The 26,503-nt window shown below is 42.4% G+C and overlaps 1 protein-coding gene across 15 annotated transcripts in view; it reads right to left on the reverse strand.

Moving 5' to 3' along the window:
- Nucleotides 1-26,503, reverse strand: part of FHIT (fragile histidine triad diadenosine triphosphatase) — a 1,115,730-nt gene that overhangs the window by 995,552 nt on the left and 93,675 nt on the right. For 2 of the 15 annotated variants that reach the window (XM_075938449.1, XM_075938442.1), the window contains exon 4: nucleotides 13,769-13,934. The exons of the other annotated variants lie outside the window; for them this stretch is intronic. The gene's annotated coding sequence lies outside the window, so the exon portion shown is untranslated. The remainder of the gene's footprint in view (nucleotides 1-13,768; nucleotides 13,935-26,503) is intronic. 15 annotated transcript variants of the gene reach the window in all.

Below are 26,503 nucleotides of genomic sequence, written 5' to 3' on the forward strand. Positions count from 1 at the left end.
TCCAGGTTGGAAAGATTTCCCCATGTGGATCATTTTCAGGCACAGGTCTTAACTTTGTCATGCTCTCACGTTTATGTTGTTTCAACGGTCACACCTTGCTGAAATGTGCATCTCTCTGAGGCACCTCACACAGAGGGAATGTCTGCTAGCGTCTGGCATGGCCTCTTTTCAGGAGCTGCATCCTTTGAAGCCAGGAGAGCCTGGCTTGTTTAATTAAATAAACAGGTCACAGTGAACCAAAAGGATGTAACAGGATTTTTTTGTTGCAGAGAGCAGAGAACTTGAATGAACAGGGAATTCTTTTTTCAAACTACAAAATAACCTATCTGAGGGGAAGGGTAAAACTGGGCTACCTGTATCTAATATTTCTATCACGAGGAGAAGTTACAACACTGTTCCAAGCTCTGTCTTCAGCCGAGAACGGCTGAGAAGGAACAAAGGGGGTTGGGCTATGCACGCACTAAACAGACTCCAATGACGCCATATGACAGCAGCTGTGCCCATGCAGCCCAACCAGCCACTGCTACCAAAGATCTCTGAACAGCGACACTGAGATGCACCATGATATGGAGTCGAGCACACAGAGGGACAGCACTTAAAGAAGAACAAGATTTAAATTCTACCCTCCAAGAATAACCAGGTGCTGTTTATGCTATAGAGGGACAATATAGTGTACTCTCTTGTCTGTATACAGGAGGCCTCCGACTTGCGACGCGATCTGTTCCTGGGAAAACGTTGCAAGCCAGGGGCGTAGTAACTCAAGCCCTCATTTACAATAGGTGCCGTGCATCTGTCGTAAATGCGGGCTAAGTACATGAGTCAGGGGTTTCCGGCCCATTCCGCACTTACAAAAATGTTTGTAAGTGCAGAGGGTCGGAACTCGGGCGGTCGCATGTCGGGGGCCTCCTGTATTTACTAGATTTTTCTTCTGGTTTGCTTTCAGGCCTTGATGTCGTTTACTACACAGATTACATAAATAGATGAAAGAGAACTCTACATTATATAATCTGTACTAAGCATGGATAAATACATTCTTGGGTTTCTCTAGCAAGCCATATTCTAATGCAGAATATAGAAACACAGCAGGTACTTCACAAATTAGAAAAATATAACAGCTTTTATACTACTACTAACAAATACGTCTATTAGTACAAGCTAAATATTTCAATTATCTGAACAGCTAATGTATACCTTACAGATTTATTTTCTAAAACATCACAATTTAACAATGGAAAGGCACTGAGGTCACGCCCACCTATAAAACTGTATTGGGACATAAGAGGGTTGTAAACATCAGAATGTTTATTTGAGGTCATTTTAAGTAGAAACAGACAGACTTCTCCCCAGCAAACTGACTTTGTCTACGAATTTTGATAACACCAGATGTTTGCTAATGTTATACAAACAGAAGTCATTAACATTTATTGCTGAGAAAATCAGACACCTTTACAGGATTGGCATTAATACGCAAAGACACAAGATTTGACCTGCATGTATCCTGCAACCAGAGTCAAACTTCTACTAGAAAATTCAAGTAATTCTAATTAGACTCAGCACTAATCCTAAATTAGATCTGGACACAAGCCAAAATTACTGCACTAAGCCCATGCCATTTGGAAAGAGGGTGTAATCAGCATTTTGTGATTACACTTCCTAGATTTATGATTTGAAGAGGGTGGTCTTCTGGGGAAACTGACCTCTAATAAACATTTGTATCTTATACAGGATTTGACATCCCAATTCTGTGCAACATCAATTCCAATAACCTGTCTCTCACAGTTGCTCATATCAGATGGAAGATACAAGAAGACCTTCAAAAAGACAGAAATGGGATGACCTGCATCGAGAGAAAGTTTCCTCAACTCTGCTCTTTAGAGACTAGCCTATGCCTTGAAGCACAAGAGATGGGGATGGGACACAGAGTCTTCCCCGATGCCTTCATTGCACCATATGAAAAGGAAAGGGACAGTCAAACTCCCATTGCTTGGGGAAGCAGAGGAAGCTCCATCCAGGACTCCCAAGATCACAAGGCTGTGGCCCCACCATCCTCTACTCTAGCCTGCAGAGCTAACCAAAGCTCTCTTGAAACTAACCTGAAAGATTGCACATCTGCAAGCTCCCCTGCACAGAGAGCTGAGGGATAAACCATCTCTTAAGCCACTGTCCCTTTATATGTTATACCTAGGACAATATGGCTTTGCACAGTGGTCCCCAACGTGGTGCACGCGGGTGCCATGGCACTTGTGTGTGACCACCAAACAATCTGGGCTGGTGCTGGCCCCGGGAGCAAGGCGCATGGGCGGCCTCTGCCCCAGGCGCGCGGCACATGCTGGTGCTGGCCCCAGGCGCGTGGCGCATGCGTGGCTCCACCCCCGGGCACACGGCGCGTGAGTGGCCCCACCACCAGCAGCACTAAAAGGTTGGGGACCAGTGGCTTTGCACCATCTGTTACTCAGAACTATGGCTAGTGCCCTGAGTCTCTGTTCTAACACATTAGACAAAGCTGTCTCTCCAACAGTACCTGAACCAGATTATGGCCATAAAACATGGTCAACTATGGTCACTATCTGACAGTGTGTGTTTATGGTTGGGAAATTTCACTAACATCACCTATGCTCAGCATTCTCATGTATGGTCATATAAAAATATAACGTATGATTTTATAAAAATAACATTTGTGAACTAAAAAGTTCAAGATAGCCATGGATAATTAGAGTCAGCCAAGATTTACCCATTGTCTCTGTAGTACAATATAAAAGGGTCACCTTTAGTGAATTAAATTAAATGGACAATAAATCAAACAGCAAAGCTGTGTACCTATTGTGAATTGCTTAACTGACTGTCGTATGTAATAGAATTGGGAAGGGGAATCCATATATTTTCCTACTCATACGGAATTTTGTCCTTTTTGATTCTCATAAAAAAAAAAATCACCACACACATACACGCCTTTCTAACCATTCAGTTTTCCTGACATCTGTAAAATTTTAAATGCTTAAGTTAAATTAAAAGCGGCGAGGAGTCCTGTGGCACCTTATAGACTAACTGAAGTGTTGGAGCATGAGCTTTTGTGGGCAAAGACCCACTTCGTCAGATGCATGCACAGGACTCCTCGCCGCTTTTGCAGATTCAGAATAACACGGCTACCCCTCTGATAAATTAAATTTGTTGCCACATGAATGCTTCATAGTAATTCTCTCAAAAATTTAGAAACTTTTCTATTGTAATTGAATAGGGTTCAATGCATGATCAATTTTCATAATTCAAAATGCTTTTTCTATGTTTTTCCTTGAGGTTCATCTGACCAAAGAATTTTCATCAATATCCAGGGGTATCAAAGACTTCAGAAGACTCATGGTCCTACTGTGATACTTGCAGTTAACTATATTCCTCATCCTAACAGATAGTCATGTTAGGATGAAGATGAGAGAAGCTACTGTATATTCTCTAATCCTTGTTATCTCCCTTTGCTGAGGCCATTGTCAGTTGTTGGCACTGAGATATCAAAAGCCATTCATCACCCATTCTTTCTCCTCTGCTCCTCCATTCTCATAGCCAATTCATTTTTATATTGCCTTCCTAATATAAAAAGCCTTTCCATTCTTTAGTCTCTTTACCCTTAATTAAAACCCCAAAATCTCTCATCTAATTTTTAGTAGCTACATATCTTCAAAAAATAAATTCAAATGACACCACAGTTATCAAGATAAGACGCGCACAAGTATTTCAGTGCACAATGAAACCGGGACAAGAGGACATCTTTATATAGGGTTAGCATGGAAGAGAGATGATTGGAGATTAGAGAGCATTCTGGCTGAGAGTACAGCATGAATCACTTTTGAATTCCCTTTCTACAACCCAGAATTTAAGGTGAAAGTTTTACAGGACTACTGTTATAGGGCTCCTGTGTTTGATTAGATGTTATCAATAGAAAAATGCAGTATTTTTTTCTCATTTCAATGCATTACTGATTTCAGGAGTTTATGCACTGTCTCTTCAAAAGGAACCTTGGCATCTCAACTCGATCTAAGGAGTCACATCTGTAAAACAGGCAACTGCAGTCTAGTTGTTGGAGCACATGGTTGAGATTCTGGCCCACGAAAGCTCATCATCTAATAAACCATCTTGTTAGTCTTTAAAGTGCTACATTGTCCTGCATTTGGCCACCCAGACACTCCAGTGATTTGCTACCTGGCCAAGGGTACATCTGCATTGCAATTAAAAGCCTGCTGCTGGCCCATGCCAGCTCTTGCAAGCTCACAAGTCTAGCTCGCAGGCTAGGGACTGTTTAATTGCAAAGCTGACATTTGGCTACCCTCCCCTTCCCCCAAGCTCTGAGACCCTCTCACCTCGGAGGCTTCTAGTCTCATAGACTCATAGACTTTAAGGTCAGAAGGGACCATTATGATCATCTAGTCTGACCCCCTGCACAGTGCAGGCCACAGAATCTCACCCACCCCTCCCAGAATAATCCTCTCACTTATATCTCAGATATTGAAGCCTTCAAATGCTTTGAAGACCCCAAGATGCAGAGAATCCTCCAGCTGTGATCTGTACCCCATGCTAGTCACTGGACTCCAGGCCAAATCCACAAGTCTATAGTACAATAAAACAATCCAAGCCCAAGAGCCTGACGCAGGTGGCATGAGCCAACCACTGTTTCTAATTGCAGTACAGTATAGACATACCCTTAGTAGTCAAACGGGCCTTAAGGCATGGGGCATTGACGGCAGGCAACACTGCTCCAGCTGAAACTCCAAGTCACTGAATCTGGTCTTCTGGCACAGCTAGGCTTATGAGGGGAAGCATGGCTACTACTACTCCTACTCCATTACCTCTTCCATTCCCTTAGCTGGGAGCAGTATTAGGAATCAGATGGTGGCTGGGCGCTGGTCATGGAACCCTTTATACTTCCTTCCTCCCCCCCACATGCAAGAGCTGCATTTTTTTCAGGAAGAACGGCTCTTGCGCAAAAGCCTCTTGCACAAAAACAGAGCCTATTAATTATGCAAATGAGACAGCAATATTCCACGCTTCACCTCATTTGCATATTTTTTGTGCAAAACAGGGGCAGTGTAGACATAGCCTGGGTAAAATTTTCAAGCACCTAAGTGACTCGTTGACTGTCAAAGGAACCTAGGCATTTTTGAGAGTGTTACACAGATATATTAAGTAACTTCCTCAAGGTCACACTGGAAGCCTGTGGCAGAGGCGGGGACTGAGTAAATGGCTCCTGAATCCAAATTAACTGCTTTCACCATAAGACTATCCCTCCTGCTTCAGGGCCTGCAGTAGTGTTTGTGGCTTCAGGACTACTCTGTAGGCAGGCATGGCAGTTTAGATTCCTTCCTCCCGTGCCCTGGAAACTCAGTATTTCCAGCTTTACTGCACATACATACTCCTAATTTTAAACCCGCAGAATCTTTATCACATTTGTTCAAAACATGGATTCTCAAATGCAGTCTAGCCTTCATCTAAGAAGATAATTTATTGCTACCAAGTTAAAACCCCTTTGAAAGACTTGGGTTTATAATGGAAACGATATGAACATTTTAATTATCCAAGTCCTAGTAGACAACCCATACCATGCAATAAATCCTTTTTTGCTGAGCGGCATGATAGCAAAGTTCACATGTCTACAACCAGCCTTTTGTTCAGGAAACAACACTTACTGAGTTAAACTTGGAGGGAAAATTAGTTTGGGACTTTTCCTCTGCCAGTAAATGTAGTAAAAAAGCACAAAATAAGCAGTTTTTAACATCAATATGCCCAAATGCTTCATTTTAAAGTTATGTGACTGTTATGACTAGTCAAGGTTGTAGTTAAAACATCTAGTGAACAGGTTAGAATACGTTATTGATTAGTAACCACTAAATCATGAAGCCAAATAAAAGGTATGACTGAGGCATCTAAAACAAAACCAGAAACAAACATGTGTAGAATAAGTCCTAAGTGAATGCCAGAACCATACATTAGTGATAGAAATGTAGCCGTGTTAGTCTGGTGTAGCTGAAACAAAATACAGGACTATGTAGCACTTTAAAGACTAACAAGATGGTTTATTAGGTGATGAGCTTTCGTGGGCCAGAACCACTTCCTCAGATCAAATAGTGGAAGAAAATTGGCACAACCGTATATACCAAACGATACAATCAAAAAAATGAACACATATTAAAAGGACAAATCAAATTTCAGAACAGAATGGGGATGAAGGGGGGGGGGGAGGGGAGGTAAATGTCTGTGAGCTAATGATATTAGAGGTGATAATTGGGGAAGCTATCTTTGTAATGGGTAAGATAATTCATGCCTTTGTTTAGACTGAGGCGTAAAGTGTCAAATTTAAGCATGAATGACAGTTCAGAGGATTCTCTTTCAAGTCTGGTGTGAAAAGGTCTTTGAAGAAGGATGCAGGTAATCAAGTCATTGAGACAATGCACTTTCTGGTTGAAATGGCCCATGAAAGCTCATCACCTAATAAACCATCTTGTTAGTTTTTAAAATGCTACATAGTCCTGTTTTTTGTTTCAGAACCATACATTAAAAGTCTTTCAATTATGTTAGCCTAAAGAATATACCTATTAAAGCGGAACATCCTCCCCAGCTGAAGGCAATCAAAAATGTCATGACTTATAACAGTGGGACAGTCTAAAATAGGCTTTATGTCTAATCCAAGATGCAGTGTCATCAAAACCTGTGGAGAAAACATTCTTTTTTAACAAAAGATAATCTCTTAGAAGAAAGTGTACAATGTCTGCTTTAGAAGGTCACTGGAAAATGAAAAACTAAAAATAATTGTGTTTATCTCCTTTTAGCACTAGAAGTAGCAATTTCCTGACACAAGACTCTAGTGTATTAGACTCACCCACTGGAATCACAAGCAGAAAGAATCTTAAATTATTAAATAAGTTTACTTTGGAATCCCTAACACTGAACTTAACTCTGTTTCATCTTTTAGTCAAAGCACATTTACAGGTCCAAGAAGAACATATGATAGACTTGCTGGTGTCTTGTGAAGTAAGCATTTTTTGCTGTAATGGACAGGAAGCTTTTGCAAGCTTCTGTGTGCTCTATGTTGATGCTACTGTTGGCTGCTATTGTTGATAAATATAAGAGTAGAATTAGAGAAGAAGCAAAAAACATTCTGAGTTACAATAAAGACAAAGGAGGATTTCTCTTGTGAGAAAAATGAACAACAGAGAAAAGTAGAAAGAGTGAGAAAAGCATCATCAAAAAATTTTTTAAAAGGCAACTGCTACCTCCTCCTGGGGAAAAGTATATTACCCATCCAGCCAGAAGAGTAAAGGGGCTGTTAGGAAGAAGAAAAAAAGCACATGAGAACATCCAGATGTAAAGTGACAGACTGAATGCTTCAGTCTAGCTCTGATATTGAAAAGTTCTAATGCACATAACAAAAGTGACACCTGCTATATACCTAAATAGACAAAGCTGTACAACGAAGAAAAAACAGCATTTTCTAGTAAAAACATTTTGAAAAGTGCTTAAAATTATAAACAGAAAAGTTTGCTGTTTGGACAAGGCTAGGCAACGACTGATCAAGCGTGCAGTTTCTCTGACGACTCAGGAAATTAGCAGAGCGGGGCACAGGAGGGCACAACCTACAGGATAAGAATTATTAGAAGGAAGTCAGCAATCTCAACAAAACAATTTGAAAGGAACAATTAGAAACTGGCACATATTCCAAATCAATAAATGGGAGTTACTGTAGGGCACAGAGTATAACAGCCATATAATGAAAACTGAAATGCAGATAACTTACTACTGGGCATATAGATGGCCTTTTTAGATTTGCTATGACTGTCAAAAATCAGCCATCAAAAACCCACCAAAGACATGGTTTTAACCTGTTATTGCTCTTCTGTGATACAGCTTTCTGGACCCAACCCAGAGAAAACATGAAACAACTTTCACAACTGGGCCATACATAATAAGAGATTTCACTTTATTGCTATATTGCTCTATATGGGCCTGATTCAAAGTCTATTAAAGTCAATGGAAAAATTCCCACCAACTTAAAAAAGGTTTGGGTCAGAACCTATAGAAAGAATTCTCTCTCTGCAGTAGGGACCAAAATCAATGTAATAGCCTGATTTTCAGAGGTGCCCAATGCCATCCTTATCTGACACAAAAAAAGCAGTAACTAGTCAGTGTACCATGATAGGTATGGAACAAGCAATTCCCATTAGCATTAATGGAAGCTATGATTGTACTTTAAATACCCCAGCTGAGAGGTGAATAACTGCAATTCAGTAATGCTTTTATAATTGAGTAATGTCCACTGACTATATAATCTTTAAGAATTCATTTTTCTTAAAATTGAAAGAATCTGTAATTTAATGGGATAGCTTGCCCAGAAGATTGCCATCCAGTGATAATTAATGCAAAGTCTAAAAGTGTCTGCAGCTGTGAATCAGACGACACTATACACATAGACATTATAAACATATTGGCATAGCTTAAATTCTCAATGGAGAGATGTCCTGCATCTCAGAACTGACTCTTTACCATTTGCAAAAGAGAGGAATGGGACCGTTGTATCCACTTTCAGACACAAAGAGTAACTGACATTGAGGCCGCATTGACATCAAGGCAAAACTGCCATTGATTTCAGCAGGGACAGAATTTCATATAATCATAGATATGTAGGGCTGGAAATGATCTGGAAAGGTCACTGAATCCAATCCCCAGTATGAAAGCAGGACCTAGAATACTTAGACCAGAGGTCGGCAACTTTTCCGAAGTGGTGTGCCCTGGCGTACCCTCCTGCCCTGGGCTATACCACTTTGCCGGGAACAGACAGTGGCTCTCTCCTCCGCGCACCCCACTTGGTTTCCTGCCGTGGGCTCCCAGGCAGGGGGAGGCCGTGCAACTCCTGTGTGCCTGTGCTCGTGTGTGGGGAGGGGAGGAGCAGCATATGCACGTTTCCCCGCAAGCCAGATCCGGTGCTGAGCCTCAGGGCTTCTCTCCCTCACTTCCACAAGAAGCCGGCGCTGGCTCCAATCTTGAGGGGGCTGCAAGGAGGAGCCTATTCATTGTGCACGTCACTGAAAATCATCTTGCATGCCCCTTATGGCACGCATGCTGTACGTTGCCGACTCCTGACTTAGACCATCCCTGACAGGTGTTGTCTAACCTGTTCTTAAAATCTCCAGTGACAGGGATTCCACAACCTCCCTTGGTAACATATTCCAGTACTTACCCTTATTGTTAGGAGGTTTTTCCTACTATCTATATCCTCCTTGCTTCAGTTTAAGCCTGTTACTTCTTGTCCCACCTTCGGTGGACACAGAAAAGAATTGATCGCTATGCTTTTTATAAAGGCCTTAATGTATCTGAAGATGATTACCAGGCTCCTCTTTGGGCTTCCGCTCTCAAGGCTAATCATGCTGTGTGTTTTTGTTTTTGCTTTTCCTCATAGGTCAGGTTTGCTAATTCTTTCACCATTTTGGTTGTTCTCCTCTGGGGTTGTCCTCCAGTTTGTCCACATGTCTCTTAAAACGTGTCACCTAGCACAGCAAAGTATTCTAGCTGAGGATCATTAGATCCAAGTAAACTACTGTAGAAAAGTTATTTCCTGCATCTTACATACAACACTCCTATTCATACAGCGTAGAATGACAGAAGCCGTTTTCAGGAATGCATCATATTGCTGACTCATGTTCAATTTGTGATCCATCATAAGCACCAGATCCCTTTGAAAAGTAGTATTGCCTAGCCAGTTAGTCCCCATTTTGTAGCTGTGCATTTCATTTTTCTTTTCTAAGTGTAGCATTTAGCACTTATCTTTACTGAATGTCACCAAAGATTTTTCTGTCTGGAAAGGGGGAAGATCTGGAGTTTCTGGTATTGTTAAAGAATGGAAACCTTGTTCAGCCCTCACATTAAATAGCTTTACATAAATTATCCTGTAAAATCCCTTTAAGCCATGAGCTATACATTCATATTTTACTGAGAGATCAGAGGAAGAAGATCTACTCTAACTAAACTTCCTTAGTGGCAGTCACAATAAAGCCATACCTCTCCCTGCTGCCCAGAATGAATCCTATGCTGTTGACACAAAAAGCTAAAAGCCAATCATTTTTCTGATCTTCTTAAAATCCTCACTCATACATATCAAATTTCCCTGAAATCTAATCTAAACAAGCATTCTCCTCAGACCAGTACTTGACTGACACTTTCTTTGAAGCCCCAAAACAAGGAGACTATATTCTTTTTTTACATCCAAATAATCACTTGGAGGAATATTGCCTTCTAGACATAGCAAGTATTACCTGCACCAATGATCAATATTGTGCATATGTATGAGCCCCAAATTCCCTGTTTGTCCTTGAGCAACTAACAAAATTTGGAACCATATAGGTGACATTTTCCCAATGAGTTTGAATTAAGTTCTCCAAGGCAGACTACTTCAGTACATTTAATTCACTTTCTTCTTCCACAGCTATTTATAAACCTTCCAATGGCTGCTTGAAGGTTTAATTATTATTGTTTTAATATAAGATACTTAGCCAAAATTCATACTAAGCAATTATTTATTAATATGCACACCAGAGGCACTCATCACCTTAATATATGAGTGCCCCACTCTCTGCTTTAAACCTTTTAGAAGCTCTCTGCATCTATGGCCCTTCTCCTTTATAATCCAGGAACATTTCTCCATTTTAACTTGACTGATAATAGCTCAGATGCAGGAGTGAAGGGAAAAAAAGTAATATCAAGAAGCACTTCAGTTTTATGTGATCCCCAATAACTCAGAGGTTGATATTCTCCCTCAGAATTAAGTGTCCTCCACAAATGAGGGATACATTTTGAAGTAGGTCTGCATAAGTGGGTGCTGAAGAAATAAAGTAGGCTGCTAGACATTTGTATAAACTTGGAGCTCTTAAAAAAGAAATACTAGGAGGACGCTGGGGAGTTCAGGCAGAATATTAGACATAAGTAACAGATTGTGTCCCATTGCTCCATATACACTGAATACAAATAGGGCTGTCACACAAAACAGGGAATGAGCCACAGCACCTAAGACAGGGAAGGGATGGTAACTTGATTTCCTTTCCCAGTAGAAGGGGAATGGCCAATGCTTCCTCTAGTATCTGCTTAAATAATATCAGAAAGGTAGTTTATGACCACTAAGGACGGTTTAGGATCACCACAAGTTATTTTGTCAGATAACAACATAAGAACGGCAGTACTGAGTCAGACCAAAGGTCCAGCTAGCCCAGTATCCTGTCTGCCAACAGTGGCCAATACCAGATGCCCCAGAGTTAGGGGACACAACAGGAAATCCTCACATGATCCCTCTCCTATCATCCATTTCCAGCCAAACAGAAGCTAGGGACACCATTTCTGCCTATCCTGGCTAATAGCCAGTGATGGACCTAACTTCCATAAATCTAGCTCTTTTTTGAACCCTGTTAATATACTAGTCTTCACAACACCCTATGGCAAAGATGTAAAATTAAGCTGTATTTTGAAAGGTTTAACATTTTGCTTTACTACACTTAGGTCTTCACAGTGCCTTTACGAGATGCAGCGTTAACAATCTACAAAATGATGCACAGCTCTATTTTATATTCAAACAACTAGACGGAGTTGTGAATAAAAAACTATAAACATTTTATTAAACTGCTGCAGCATACAAAAAATGAGACAAAATTGATGTAATATACATGAAACATGTTATTTAAATTTGTTTTTGATCTTTTTACAGTTTTAATGTTTTCAATTTCATACAATTGACTTAGATAAATTCTCACTACAATCTATAATGTCCTTATTAAAAGTGTAGCACTTAACAGTAACTGCTGTAAATGTAGTTAAAGAGCTCTCTACATGATCAGTGAAGAAAGCATAAAAAGAGTAGTCTGAAGTTTAAGAAGAAAAGAATTTAATCATGCTTATCAAAATACAGTTTAATCTAATTGGTTCAGAAAATATTTCGGAAAAACCTTATTCAAACTTTGAGTGATTCATTTCCAATCATTTTATTTTCACTGTAACTAAATTTTTCTCAAAAGATATACAGTATTAATAAAAATATATTTTCAAATGGCCCTTCATTGTTCGATGTAGGCTTGATTTGTTATTAACTTCAAATATTTCTTCTCTAGGCCCTCTGTTTATGTTATTTTTTTGCAAAATGTATTTTAAAAATGGACCGAAAAATAGAAAAACACACTTACATGAAACATAGACAATATAATCTAACATGTTTCTCCAGTAAGAATTATAAAAGAAAATAGCCCAATAACATAGTGTGGGAGCCCATATTGGATCTGAAGATTAATTCAAAATACTTTAATGGGTATAATTTTAGCCAGACTGTATGAGTCAGATCTTGCGATAGACTCCATTTATGTAAATCCTTATGTAGAATAACTGAAAAATATAAAGGAAAGGCTGATAGTTGACCATATACAGTGTTAAGGAAAGAATGTTAAGAGGGAGAAAAACAAACAAGTTTTACAGATATATTTTACCTTTTCCAGATCATTCAAGAAAGAATACAGGAGGAGTTTGCTGTAAAAAGGAAATCTTGGAAAAAATAGACCTGAAACTTCTTTTACTTAACCAGCCAATGATACTTGTAAGTGTTTTAAAGATATATCTTCTTGGTAAGAGAAGCAGCATGTTGGCTGTTGATGATAAAGGAAGAGAATTGGTAGAGTGACTCTGGGGAGGGTCTGAATGACTGAGAGTTTATGACACCTTTAAGACAAGAGGACATTGAGCTGTTTCATTACTTTTTCCCCTTTTGCTTTGAATTACGTGGGCTGCCAGCTTTTGATGGTTGGTTTAAATTTGCTTGGCAATCCATTTGTGATACTGCCAAGATATATGTTGTATATATCTCTCTTCTCTTCGTTTCAAGCCTGGTTCACCAAGTGGCAGGTAAGACACTATGTTATATGCAACTTATCTATTTTTTCTTGGTCCAGAAGTTTTTGTTTTTGTCCTTAGCAGCACAATGTATTTATCTCCTTTCCCTCTGCCAAGGATGTTAAATTTCAGGTAATCTGCTAACTGTGTTGCTGACAAATACTTTGTTGGTTACACAGTTACCCGATAAGCAGCGCTGCATTGCAAGTACCTTAGAAGCCAGCGGGTAGGTAGGCTGGTTCAGTCCCAGCTTGAGATGGATACTGGTAGCTATCCCCGTTGCAGCTCTGCATTAAAAGTATCTTAGGACTAAAGGTTGAAGGGTAATTGGTTAAACGGTTGACCAATTAAATGGGATTTTACTTCCCTAAGTACAGAGTACCCCCAATTTATACTTAAACATTAATTCCAAGAGAGAAGCAGGGATTATTTAATTGAAAAAAATTAATAGGACTTGCACACACAAGCCCGATGTGCCATTTTGGAATTTTAATTATAATACAGGAGCAGACTGAGACAATTACATGTAAAAAAATCTGTGCCTTATACATGTATTTAAATTAAGTACACTTACATTTTTTAATTTTCACAACTGCATACAATGTTTTCTGACCCAGAGATGATCAGCCAGTTACATATGGGTCTGATCTTGCTTAAATAAAATTCAGTGGAAACAGTACCATTGATTTAGGGAGGAAGGATCAATCTATATGAAGCATTAGTGACTATCAACTCTTCCACTCCAAATATTTTGACTTCTATTTGTGAACTGAAGAGGGAAAGGACATGAAGTGGCATTTCATCCATTAGAGATTAAAGATCAATATACAGATATGTGAGCTGTTATATCATCAGTAAATTACAAACCTACCATATCATAGCTTTAGGTTCCCACAAGCCCATCATAAATGCAACACATACGCTCCTCCACAGCAGAAACAGGGGGCAGGTGGAATTTCAGATACTGGTCTATTAATATTATATGCTGATCCTGTAGTTGACAAAGCCATGTTGATTAAGGTTTACACACACATATCCTGTAAAACAAATCAACATATACTTTCAAATAATATGAGGCATTGCTATTGGACATACCTCTTGTTGTATTGCTCTGAACATGTAGCTTTTTATGTGTAATCTTAACCAGGGGAGTTAAAAGTACATGTAACTGATTAAGTGTGTAACTGCTCAAAATTTCAGCAGTTACATGGTTACATGCGGGGCAGCAGCCAGCTCCCTAGGAGCCAGTACACACTGGGAACCAGCTTTTAAGCTGGCTCCTGGTGTGCACCTACATTTCCCTGCCACTCCTTCGCCCAAACTCCCTTACAGACTCCAGTCTCCCTCCTGCACCCCAATACCTTACCCTAAGCTCCCTTCTGCACCCATCCTCCATCCCAGACTGCACACCTCCTCCACTAATACCATGGAAGAGCATGGCTCTGGACCTCTTTCCAAATTCTTAGAATGGCCCCCTATCAAAAATTATTGCCCACCTCTGCCCTAAAATAACCTTGTGACTCCCGCAACTCTTTTACAGGTCAGTATGCCTACAAATACAACAATATAAAATTTCAGATTTAAATAGATTTCAAATTTAAATAATAAAATTGACTATTTAAAAAAGCCTGTGACTGTGCATTTGACCTAAATGAAACATGAATTTGATAGGGCCATAGATGCAAAGTACTCTCTTTTGTAAGATTTTTATTTTTAAATTTAAAAGATTGGTACTCTAGCAAAAGGACTCTCTGTGTCCTGGTTGGCTTTATTCCTATGTCTCATATTGCTGCATTTCCAGTTAATGGTGTGACTGTAATGAGAAGTAATTTAAATAATGGAGACTGAAGCAGAAGAAGCTATAAGGACACAATGCAGAAATTGCCACAGTTTATCAACATCACTGGCATCCAGCTCTTTATTATTGCTTTGAGCAGGGTCAAAGTAGTTAAAGTGATGCTGTAAATACTGACTAAAACAAAGCAGCTGTTTATTCATGGTTTGGCACAGAATATTTGTAATGAACTATATATGTTTCCTATCCATGGGTTATTAGGCACAAGAGCATAATTGATATTAACCAACTTTCAGGCTTGCGTAACTTTTTCTTACAGCTTATCTAAATAACTTTTTAAATCACAAGTAGTATATTCAAAACAGCAAGGAAAAGGAAATGTATTAAAAGTCTGTATCTATTATCACTGGGATGCCAGTACCTTCAGTAATGCAATTAAGTAACAGAACCCTAATAAGACAGCAATATACACATTAGTTTCCTAGCCTCAGAGGGAGTTCTTCTTAGAAGCAAACACACTGAGACTGTGATCACATTCCAATACGTGCTCTGAAATGCCCAGTTTCTGCTACTGTGCTTTAGTATTTCTGATAGGATTGTATTGATGCTATTATGTTTTTAGCAAATACAGGAGCTATACTTAAAACAAAAAAATAAGTTTTGTTTAGTTAAACGTAGCCAAAACATCCTCTATAAAAGTACATTATGTTCAGACTAGGGAAAGGGCACAATTAAAAGACACAGATATCGCAATCCTGAATAATTACTATAAACATGTTGGTATAAACATGATTGGGAGAAACAGAAACGTCCCGTGTGATCACTGAGTGTATTCCCTGCAAGTTCATAAGTCCTCAATAGAGGGCATTTCAGACACTGAACTAATTTTAGCCAAAGACTAAGAGGTGAGTGGAGGAGACATTTGGGATATGCCCCATTTCCAGACCTTCATCCTTGTTATCAAAGCAAAAACATGAATTATGCTACTAAGCCCAGCTTCCAACTATGTTTGGATGTGCATGAGCTCTGCTAAGAATAAAATGTTGCAGATGTCCAAGTTAAGATCAGGGTAAAACTCAGAATGTTGCTTCCAATTTAAGAGATTTAAGTTTATATAGATCATTTTACATTTGTGAGAGATTTACTTACATTAACATAAGATCATAAGAATAAAAACAGCCATACTGGGCCAGACCAAAGGTCCATCTCACCCAGTATCTTTCCTTCCAACAGTGGCCAATATCAGGTGCCTCAGAGGGAATGAACAGAACAGGAAATCATCAAGTAATCTATCCCCCGTTGCCCATTCTTAGCTTCTGACAAACAGGGGTTAGGGACACCATTCCTACCCATCCTGGCTAATAGCCATTGATGGAACTAACTTCCATGAATTAATCTAGATCTTTTTTGAACTCTATTGAAGTCCTGGACTTTGCAACATCCTCCGAAAAGGAGTTCCACAGGTTGTGCATTATGTGAAGAAATGCTTCCTTTTGTTTGTTTAAAACTTGCTATCTAGTAAATTCATTTGATGACCCCTAGTTCTTCTGTTATGGGAACAACTAAATAACTTTTCCTTTAACACAAATGAGTAGGCGTGTAGCACCTTAGAGACTAACAAATATAGCTATACATAGAGCGAGAGAGAGAAGCATGAGTTTTCATGGGCAAAACTTGCTAACTCTCATCTGAGGAAGTAGGTCTTGCCCACGAAAGCGCATGATACAATATATACACATATATACCAGTTAGTCTCTAAGGTGCCATAGGACTACTCAATTTTTTAAAGTTACAGACTAACACAGCTACTCCCTGAGACTTAACTTTTCCTTATTTACTTTCTCCACACAAGTCATGATTTTATAGACCTCTATCATATCCCTCCTTATTCTCCTGTTTTCTAACCTACCAAGTCCAAATCTTATTAATCTCTCCTCATATGGCAGCCATTCCAAGTTTCTAATAATTTTTGTTGCCCTTCTTGGAATGTTTTCCAATAGCAACATATATTTTTGAGATGAGGTGATCACATCTACACACATTACTCAAGATGCAGGCGTACCACGGATTTATATCTCTGTCTTAGTCTTTATCCCCTTTTTAATGATTCTTAACATTCTGTTTGCTTTTTTGACTATTGCTGCACGTTGATTGGATATTTTCATAAAACTATCCACAATGACTCTAATATATCTTTCTTGAGCGGTATTAGCTATTTTAGGTCAAAAGAACTAGTCATTTATTAAATAAATGATCAACAGGGTACTGAGGTCTGATTATTTCTAAATATATTTATAGATTATTTAAATGAGATGAATATGTAAACTTGTTTCTTGTTTCAGTAACAAGAATATATAACTGTGTACATTTGTCTTCTGATACCTTACTTCAATTAAAAACGAGTAATCCTGTGGCACCTTAAAGACCAACAAAAATATATATATGTAGTATCATGAGTTTTCATGGGCAAAACCGGCTTCTTCAGATGTAATGATCTTGCATGTACAAAAAAAAAAGGGGGGGGGGGAGAGAGAGAAAGCAAAAGAAAATTACCTGCCATGTGTAGTCCCAGTGCTAATGTGGCTAATTCAGTGGGCTGGAAGTGTCCCATACTTAGCTTTTGATGTAAATAGAGTGCTGAATGTACAGGACGCTGGTTAAACAATATGTTTACCACTTCAACTCTTTGTTCCGGCTAAGGGAGAGGGTGTCAAATTTGCATATGAAGGTCAATTCTGCACTCTCTCTCGTTAGTGGGCTTGTGAAATTCTTTTGTAGAAGAATGGCTACTTTTAAGTCCATTAATGTGTGCTCAGGCAGGTTAAAATGTTCCCCTATAGGTTTCTGTGTGTTACCATTCCTAATGTCTGTTTTGTTTCATAAGAATATACATAAGAACAGCCATACTAGGTCAGACCAAAGGTCCATCTAGCCCAGTATCCTGTCTGCCGACAGTGACCAAAGCCAGATGCCCCAGAGGGAGGGAACACAATAGGAAATCATTACATGATCCTTCTCCTATCATCCATTTCCAGAAAAAAGGAGGCTAAGGACACCATTCCTACCCATCCTGGCTAATAGCCATTGATGGACCTAACCTCAATGAATCTATCTAGTTTAGTTCTTTTTTGAACCCTGCTAATGTTCCAGTCTTCACAACATCCTCTGGCAAAGAGTTCCACGGGTTGATTGTGCGTTGCATGAAGACAACATTACACAGCTTGGGAAGTAATGATGGTTCTTCCAGATGTGTCCCCCCCCTCGGTAGGGCTTGTCCTGGTGCCGCAGATCGGAATCTTCAATAGCAGTAGTCAGCCGGATTGCGCATGCGCAGTCAGCATCTAGTGACCTTCGCGCTCTTTCTCTCATGTACGCTCTTTCTCTCACTCCCCTCCACCCCCAAGATTAACGCTGCGCTGATGCTACCTCCAGGGATTATGGAGGTAGCACAGGCTTCCTGCGGGGTTGAAGGGAGTTCTTCAGATGCGCACCAGGTCCCGAAAGTGTGCAGGCTGCTCTCTCACCCCACAACAGTCGGTGCGGTACCTAAAACACCAGTCCATCGCGCGCTGGGGACTTTGTTCCCATGCTTCCTTCCTGCGCGCAGGAGAGAGGCCGGGGGTCCGGGACTGCACCAGCTTCAGCTGCTAGGGTGGCGCACACTGCCATGGGGAGCGGAGGACCAAGGTGCACGCTGCCCAAGCGGTTGGGGCTGGCATGGTCCAGGACTCTCTCTCACCCCTCCCCTGTGCAGGAAGGCAGTGGGGAATAAAGTTCCAGCGCGCCAGCTCCAGCTGCTTGGGTGGCCCCCACTGCAGTGGGGAGCAGAGGAGCAAGGCATGCGGTGCCCCAGCTGTTGGGGCTGGCGCGGTCCAGGACTCCCTCTTTCTCCTTCCCCCACACGGGAAGGCAGCAGGGGAATAATGTCTCCAGCGTGCCAGCTCAGCTGCTCGGGGGACAAGCAGTTGGGGCTGGCGTGGTCCGGGACTCCCCCTCCCCGCAGCACAATCAGGCATCAGGCGTGCGACGGACCAGTGTTTCAGGTACCACACTGCTGTTTGGGGGATGGAGGAACAGTCCATGTACTTTCAGGGCCTTAGCGTGCAGCTGCAGGATCTCCAGGTACTGGTCCCTATCTCCTCCCCCCACCCAGACCCCCATAAGTACCCTGCCCTAGTACCCACCGGCACCCTGCGCCAGCACCCTGTACCCTGCTCCCACCAGCACAGTTTGGGGCCATATTAGTGAGGTTTGGAGGGGTTGTATTTTGGTATCTCACTTGTGTGGCCCCGACTGACTTTTCTGTGGGTCAGCAACCCAATTCAAAACAGATTCCCCACCCCTCTTATAAATAAAGACAATGCTAAAATCTTGTGTGTTTGACATAACATTTTATTTAAAAATAAAGCCTGGCCAACAAGCCCCCAGTTGGGGCCAAGCCCTCATCTGGCCACAGCATCATAACACTCCTCTATCCCCTGACCCCAAAACTGAGCCTATCATATACTGGAACCCCTGTCCTGAACCTCTCACATTCACAAACTCTTACACCCCCACATCCTCAGTCTTCTGCCACAACACTCTTGCACCATTCACACTCTGCAAATCTGTGCCCTGAGCTCATCATACGTCTAACCTCCCCGCCCTGAGCCCCTCACACATCCCAACCCAAACTCCTGCACCCTCATATCAACAAGCCTGTGGCTTGCTCAGCACCCAACCCTCCCCCTGATCCCAGCCTGGAGCCCCCTCCCTGTGCCAGCATCCACTTCTCCACATCCTCCTCCATCCAAATTCCCTCCCAGAATTTGCATCTCTCCTCCTTTCCCACATCTAAATCCCTCATTCACATCCCAGAGCCTGCACCTCCTGTCTGAACCCAGTGAGGGAACTCCCAGTCTGCAGGAGTTTTTGCGGCAAACACGCTCTTTTGGCAGCCCCTGTGTTCCTCATTCTATGAGAAATGACAGGGCTTCCAAAAGAAGGGGGTTTTCTGACATTTGGCCCAGTCTAAACGCGTTGCATATTAGGATGTATTTGACCGGAGAGGAACAGAGGTTCTTGGCATCAGAGAACCAGTGTGGAGCCATGCTGTCAAGCAGGCAACATGAGGCTGTGAGTGGAGAAGGGCCCTGTGGTTCTGGGTCAGTAGGTTGGGGAGGCTGGAGAGGGGATAAGGTAGCAGAAGAAACGTTTGATAAAAGGAAACCACAGCTGGCTAGCCCATGATGGCGCTACAAGAATTACTTTGGCTCTGTCCCTTTTGATTTTCTCTAGGACTCTGGAACTGAGCGTGGTGCGCAGAAAGGCGTATAGGAGTGGACCTGTCCAACTGAGAAGAAAGGCATTGCCCAGAGAATTTCTGCCAATCTCAGCTTTGGAATAGTACTGTCAACATTTTCAGTTTTTCTGGGAAGCAAACAGATCTATTTGTGGGAAACCCCCAAAACGGAAGATGTGCCAGAGAACACCTTCCTGGAGCTCCCATTCATGCTCTGGTGCAAATTGTCTACTTAACGCATCCACTGTGGTGTTGCTGGTTCCCGGTAAGTATGAAGCTATAAGTATAATATTGTTGCAGATATACCAGTTCCAAAGGCAAACAGTCTCTGTGCAAAGGAATCAGGACCGGACCCCGCACCCCTCCAGCGGTTGATATGGTACATCGTGGTGATGCCCTCAGTGAGGATTCTGGACGTCGTACCGGAAGTGTATGTTCTGAGATGTTTGCAGGCATTGAAGATGGCCCTGAGTTCCAGGACGTTGATATGAAGCACTGCCTCCCGTGGAGTCCATCATCCTTGAAAGGAAAGCTCATTCATATGAGCGCCCCAGCCAATCGGGGGGGGGGGGGGACATAGTGATCTGAACAGATGGCTGAGGCTGGTGAAATGGTACCCCTGCAAGGAGGTTGTGTGGACTAGTCCACCACTCTAGGGAAGATATAACAGCAGATGTTGGAGTGACTCAGTTGCCAACATGGTGTCTTGTGGGAACATACACCAACGCTAGCCATTGTTGCAGACACCAAAAATGCAGCCTTGCATGATGGATCACATATTTTGTGGTTGCCATATTGCCCATGAGCTGTAGGCATGTGAGGACAGAGATCGTAGGGCTTAAGGTAAGTATCACAATCAGATCTTGTATACCCTAGTACCTCTGTATAGGTAAATGCTCCTATAAATTCTAAGTTTTGAGTTGGCTCTACTATTGATTTCTGGTCATTTATAATAAGACCTAGAGACTCAAATGTCTCCCTCCACTGCTTTGATGGTAAGGAGGCGGTGGACTTCTTGTTGTAACTAGTACTCATGAGAAGGGTCCCTGTAGAGAAACGGGAAAGATGGGGAGGTTAGGAGTACTGATGTGAATGGGACAGTGTAAACTGTCAAAACGATCTCGAGAACCCAACAGTCAGTGGTGATGCTGACCCAATGTTGATAAAAACGTCTGAGCCAGTGATGGAAAATGGCAATTGCAGGACTGAGTTGGTTTCTGGTGCAGGGGGGGTTAGGAGCCCTCGACCAGGTTGTCAAATGTTCTGTTTGTTAGCAAGCTAAGTGGAGGGGCGGCTGTTTTGGGTGTGCTTCTTTTAGGGCCTTTGTCTCATTCGCTGGTGCTGGTCGATGAATGTTGATGGTATCTTGGCTGTGAGAAGTCATAACATCTTTAGAACGGCATGCATCTTTGCAGCAGAACGGGGGCGAGTACATCCCCAGGGTTCAGAGAGTGGTCCTCGAGTCCTTGCTTGAGTGGAGGACCTCATCTGTCTTTTCAGCAAACAGGTTTTGTTTGTCAAATGGGAGGTCCTCCACCTTAGTCTAACACTCCAATGGAACTCCAGCGGTTTGAAACCATGAGGACCTCCTCATAACTATAGCAGTGGCTGTGGAACGAGCCACCATGTTCACCACATCCAATGTAATTTGCAGTCTAGTTCTGGCGAAGGCATACCCCTCCTGGATGATGGATTTTAAAATGGGCCTTTTTGCATTGGGCAAATGTTCCATTGGTGCCATGAGTTTAGTATAGTTGTCGAAGTCATGATTTGACAGCAGCTCTGCATAGCTGTCAATGGGTAATAAAAGTGTCAAGGAAGAATATATCTTCCTGCCAAAAAGGTACATACACTTACTATATTTCTTCACTACAACATTCTTATATTGTGGAGTTCTGCCCTCTGCTGCATTGCATCCACGACGAGGGAATTCGGTTGTAGGTGTGAGAACAAAAACTCTGAATCCTTGGTCGGGATGAAATATTTTTTGTCAGTCCTCTTGTTTGTAGGGGGTGGAGAGGCCAGGGTCTGCCATATTTCCTTGGCAGACTCCATAATTGCTTCATCAATCGGTAGTGCTTGTTAGTTGTAAATTCTTAGGGAGACGATATGGTTTCTGCTGGTCTTCTGTTAACTGGACCTCCTGGCAAGCAGCCACTTTTTTTAAACAGTTCTTGAAATTTCTTGAGGTTGTCAGGGAGAGATATATCCCCAGGGATGACGGCCTCATCTGGTGAAGAGAAGGATTGGTCCATGGGTGATGTATCTGGCTGTTGCTCATCTGCTTCAGAAAGTTGACCTTCCTCTGGCTCAGGTCGGTCTGGTGGGGAGAAAGGCACATGAGGTTGGCTGGGTTGTGCAGGGGAGGTCAGAGGGATAATTCGTGGTGTACATGCCAGGATCAGTAGCAACAGGGGGACCAGTGTCTTGAAGAAGGGTAATATTGGCATCCATTGTGTGACCAGTACAGTTGGTCATAATAGTACCGATGATGGTCATGATACCGATATCTTGGTGACACCTGTCTAGAGGAATATGCACTTCTGTGTTCCTCCCAGTGCATATCGCAGTCCGATGTAGTTGAAGAGTGAAGTGTCAAGCTTCTCGATGAAGGGGGAGGGGAGACAGACATATGTCTCAGGTGAACGGTGCAGTGAAATTCACATCCTGGTGTCGGTGGTAGAGGCGAGAGAGACCTGTGGTGTAAGAGTGGTGATCTCAGTGCAGGTGATGAAGGAGACGGCGCTGGTGAGAAGGTCGGTAAAGGGCTAGGACTGAGTGGTCTATTTAACTTTGCCCATGCCTTTCTCGGTTCCAGAGATGTATCTACTGCATCTGGTGCCAGGGAAAGGCGAGGTGCTTGTGTCAGCATGACAGGCAGTGTTGGTGCAATGGGTTGCAGCACCAACGTTGGTACCAGAGCCTTTGCCGGTGCAGCTCCTGGTGTCGACGATGCCTTTGGTGCTGGGTGCCCAGGATTCTTTCCTGTTGTTGGCATCGATCGTGCTCAGTGCCGGCTCTTTGGGTCCATGAGTGTCCTGGCACATGGTGAAGTAGTGCCGGAGGAACCCAGCTTATATGCTGATCCTGCTCACTGGTACCAGTGGCAAGGAGTGTGACGGAGAAGAGCACTTTTTTGATACAGACCCCATAGTCGGGGAAGAAGCGCTGTACTTTTGAGCCTTTGGAGGCTCTGAAGAAGTATTGCATGGAACATTGTCTGCAGGCTGCAGCGCTTTATCAAACAGGAGCATGCGTAACCACATCTCCCTATCTAGATGAGCTCTAGCTATGAGCTTAGAACAACATAGACACTTCTGAGGCACATGGGCCTCCCCCAGGTATCTGATACATGCCGAATGGCTGTCCAATGCTGGCATGGCCTTGCGACGTATCACGTTTTAAAACCCGACGAACCCGGCATTGTAGGGAGCGGAACTATCGGGAGTTCACCTCAATCTGTGTAACTTCAGTCCTTTCTTTCCTTATCTTCTTTCTTTCTTTTTTTTTTAAACCTCAGAAAAGTGGGGAAATGCTTTTTACAATTACTAACTATTATGATAAAAACTATGAACTATGTACAGGAAACAGTAAACTAACTAATAGAATTCTTAATTTTGTAATCAACAGTTGACGAGAAAAGCTCACTCTGTCTGAGACCAAGGGCAGCAACGAAGAAACTGGTGGGAGCCAGACCATGCACATGAGAGAAAGGGTGCGAAAGTCGCAAGATGCTGACCGCACATGCACGGTCTAGCTGACTATTGCTATTGAAGACTCCGATCTGTGGTGACAGAACGAGCCCGACACCTACAGTGGAGCACCCACGGGGACATCACTCGAAGAAGAAAAACTTCCTTTTGTTTGTTTTAAACCTGCTACCTCTTAATTTCACTTGGTGATCCCTAGTGTCCATTAATCCTTTATCATAGAGATTGTCCAGTTTGACCAAAATACAAGGCATTGCTGGCACTAGGTGGAATATATCACATTAGAGGATGTGCCATCCTCTCTGATGAGTCTCTGATGTGGTTAGGTCCTACGATGGTGTAGCTAATACAGATGTGTAGATGGAGTTGGCAATGGGGTTTTTTGCAGGAGTATCAGAGGGGTAGCCGTGTTAGTCTGAATCTGCAAAAGTGGCGAGGAGTCCTGTGGCGCCTTATAGACTAACTGAAGTGTAGGAGCATAAGCTTTCGCGGGCAAAGACCCACTTCGTCACATGTATCTGATGAAGTGGGTCTTTGCCCGCGAAAGCTTATGCTCCTACACTTCAGTTAGTCTATAAGGTGCCACAGGACTCCTCGCTGCTATTGCAGCGGTAGGCTTCTGGATGACTGTGTGGCTGCTGAAAAGGATTTGCTTCAGGTTAGAGGGCTGTCTGTAGGAGGGGATTGGCCTGTCTCCCAAGGCCTGTGAGAATGGAGGGATCATTTTCCAGGACAGGATGTATATTGTCAATGATGTGCTGGAGGGATTTGAGCTGGGGGCTGTAGGTGATGACTAGTAGTGTTCTGTTATTTTCCTTGTTGGGCCTGCATTGAAGAAGCAGATTCCTGGGTACTTGTCGTGCTGCGTCAAACTGTTTCTTCACTTCCCTAGGTGGATATTTAAGTTTTAAGAATGCCTGATGAAGATCTTTTAGGTGTTTGTCTTGGTCTGTGGGACTGGAGCAAACCCGATTGTATCTTAGGGCTTGGCTATAAATAATGGATTATGTGATGTGTCCTGGATGGAAGCTAGAGGCAAGTAGGTAAGAATAACACTCAGTATGTTCCAATGTAGGGTGACAATCCATATAAACAAGCCCTTATTGAGAAAAAAGCAGAGGAGAATCAGTTACAGAAAATGGCCAGCTCCGAAATACCGACCCAGTTTGGGTCTGGCACCCGCACTCTAAGTTTTGGGGAAGCTGCAGCCTAGCTTTTGGTTCCAATTCCTCTCTAATTCTGAGAATATACATGTCTTTATCTCAGAGTGCACCTGGTGCCTCTAATTTAGTACTCCATCATGTGCAGATTTTAAATAGGTTTATAAAGATGAGTTGAAAAATTATGTAAAAAAAAAAACAACAGAAAAGGAAACACTAGTAGAGAACTAAAACATGCATGGAAAGATGGAAATGTTTACTTTCAGTGATTTGCAAAAGACCTGAACTTAATTAATTCACTCTCTCGCCCACCTCTTTGGTACCTAAGAAATACTGCATGGAGAGATCTGAAAGACCTGCAACGTGCACACTCAGAGGTACTTAAAAAGTTTCTACAGTGATTGGTCCATTTGTGTCAAGTATCAGAGGGGTAGCCGTGTTAGTCTGAATCTGCAAAAGCGACGAGGAGTCCTGTGGCACCTTATAGACTAACTGAAGTGTAGGAGCATAAGCTTTCGTGGGCAAAGACCCACTTCGTCAGATGCATCTGACGAAGTGGGTCTTTGCCCACGAAAGCTTATGCTCCTACACTTCAGTTAGTCTATAAGGTGCCACAGGACTCCTCGTCGCTGGTCCATTTGTGTCATTAGCAACTTGTTTTGCATACATTTTATAATCTCTTTTTAAAAGCCATATAGACCAAAATACCAGAAAAGAGACACAATAATTACAAATGTGCCTACTCAAAACAAGTTCACACTAAATTATATTATTAATAAATATGTCATGCATAGCATTAAAATAATTATTTGAGGTGAATTATGTCTTTTTATGTTATGTGCCAAGTGCACAGATTTCTAGCCATACTGAGATTTTATATCAACAAATAAAGATATTCTAAAATGAAAATAGTAAAAAAGTCCATGAGATTTATTGTTAATAAATGTTAAAGTAACTAGTGAGTACAGCCACACATGAATTATTCCCAACTCTGTAAAAGTGCAGAAATATTTTCAGGATTGGCCCTTTTTTCATTCCTAACCACTTGTACGTACCAAAATTAATTAGCCTCTATCCCAGGGTGGGCAAATACCAGCCCACAGGCCAGACTTAGTCTTCCAGGGTTAGTCCCTGGTTGTGACAGGGCACTGGCCCTGCACTGGCCCTTTAAGGGCAGACCCCGGCCGGAACCAGGGCCAGGGAGATTAGCCCAGCTGAGGCTGTACTAGTCCATTAGGGCCCAGCTGGGCGCTATAATAGAGGATGGGCTGCTGCTGTGAAGGGGAAGCAGTGAGGACCTGGCTGCTGAGGGAGGAGGAGGCTCCCTGGAGCTAGGGCAGGGCTGGGGAGGCCAGGCCAGGCAGGGCTAGGGGAGCTCTGGCCAGCAAATCCTCAGACTGCAGGGCTTGAAAGAAGGCCCGATGGAGGAACATCAACCCCCGGAAGGGGGGCTCAGAGACAGACTTGGGCACTGCCGGAGGGCAGTGTGGCGAAGAGGACGCCGCAGCCGGGAGTAAAGAGGGGAGACACCACCCCAGAGAAGGCACCCTACCTGCTGAGGGAGCCAATTCCTGAGGACAGACGGCAGGGGGGTTACGGAGGTGAGTGAACCCCCTCACACTGGTGAACTCCTTCCTCTATGTTTGCCTATATCTCTGTG

This window comes from Pelodiscus sinensis, chromosome 11 (genome assembly GCF_049634645.1).
Source record: "Pelodiscus sinensis isolate JC-2024 chromosome 11, ASM4963464v1, whole genome shotgun sequence".
In the NCBI taxonomy this organism is placed as follows: Eukaryota; Metazoa; Chordata; order Testudines; family Trionychidae; genus Pelodiscus; species Pelodiscus sinensis.